We start from the raw sequence: 1,734 nt of genomic DNA on the forward strand, positions 1-1,734 counted from the left end.
GTCTCTACTAAAAAACATACAAAAAACTAGCCGGGCGAGGCGGCGGGCCCCTGTAGTCCCAGCTACTTGGGAGGCTGAGGCAGGAGAATGGTCTAAACCCGGGAGGCGGAGCTTGCAGTGAGCTGGGATCCGGCCACTGCACTCCAGCCTGGGCGACAGAGCGAGACTCCGTCTCAAAAAAAAAAAAAGAAAGAAATAATAAAAATAAAAATATAAAATAAAAAAGATCAGGCCAGGCGCAGTGGCTCATGCCTGTAATCCCAGCACTTTGGGAGGTCCAGGCGGGCAGATCACCTGAGGTCAGGAGTTCAAGACCGGTCTGGCCAATATAGTGAAGACCCATTTCTACAAAAAATACAAAAAATTAGCCAGGTGTGGTGGCGGGTGCCTGTAATCCCAGCAACTCGGGACGTTGAGGCAGGAAAATCACTTGAACCTGGGAGGCAGAGGTTGCAGTGAGCCGAGATCGCACTACTGCACTCCAGCCTGGGTGACAGAGTGACTCTGTCTCAAAAAACAAATAAATAAATAAAATAAAAAAGATCAACGAACAAAAAGTTGTTTTTTTAAAAAGATAAACAAAATTGACAAACGTTTAGCCAGACTAAGAAAAGAAAAAGAAAAGACCCAAATAAATAAAAGCATAGATTAAAAAGGGGACAGTGCATCTAATACTGCAGAAATTCAAGGGCTCACTAATGGCTACTATGAGCAACTATATGCCAATAAATTGCAAAATCCAGAAGAAAATGATAAATTCCTAGATACATCTAACCTACCTGGATTGAACCATGAAAAAATCCAAAACCCAAATAGAGCAATAACAAGTCATGAGATCAAAGCTGTAATAAAGTCTCCCAGTAAGCTGGGCATGGTGGCTCATGACTGTAATCACAGCACCTTAGGAGACCAACATGGGAGGATCGCTAGAGCCCAGGAGTTAGAGATCAACCTAGACAACATAGAGAGACCCTGTCTATATTTTTAAAAAGAAAAAAAAAAAAAAAAAGTCCAGGCACAGGGGCTCACGCCTGTAATCCCAACACTCTGGCAAGCCAAGGTAGTGGATCACTTGAGGTCAGGAGTTCCAGAGCTGCCTGGCCAACATGGCGAAACCCGTCTCTACTAAAATTACAAAAATTAGCCAGGCGTGGTGGTGCGTGCCTGTAATCCCAGCTGCTCAGGAGTCTGAGGCAGGAGAATCACTTGAACCTGGGAGGCGGAGGTTGCAGTGAGTGAAGATCATGCCACTGCACTCCAGCTTGGGCGACAGAGCGAGAGTCCGTCTCAAAAAAAAAAAAAAGAGGCCAGGCGTGGTGGGTCACAGCTGTAATCCCAGCACTTTGGGAGGCCAAGGCAGGTGGATCACGTGAGGTCAGGAGTTCAAGACCAGCCTGGCCAACAAGCTGAAACCCCATCTCTACTAAAAATACAAAAATTAGGCCCGGCACGGTGGCTCACGCCTGTAATCCCAGCACTTTGGGAGGCCAAGGCAGGCAGATCACCTGAGGTCGGGAGTTTGAGACCAGCCTGACCAACGTGGAGAAACCCTGTCTCTACTAAAAATACAAAATTAGCTGGGCATGATGGCACATGCCTGTATTCCCAGCTACTCAGGAGGCTGAGGCGGGAGAATTGCTTGAACCCGCGAGGCAGAGGTTGCAGTGAGCTGAGATCGTGCCATTGCACCCCAGTCTGGGCAACAAGAGCAAAACTCTGTCTCAAAAAACAAAA

The sequence above is a fragment of the Mandrillus leucophaeus genome, unplaced genomic scaffold (genome assembly GCF_000951045.1).
Source record: "Mandrillus leucophaeus isolate KB7577 unplaced genomic scaffold, Mleu.le_1.0 Scaffold310, whole genome shotgun sequence".
NCBI classification, from domain to species: Eukaryota; Metazoa; Chordata; class Mammalia; order Primates; family Cercopithecidae; genus Mandrillus; species Mandrillus leucophaeus.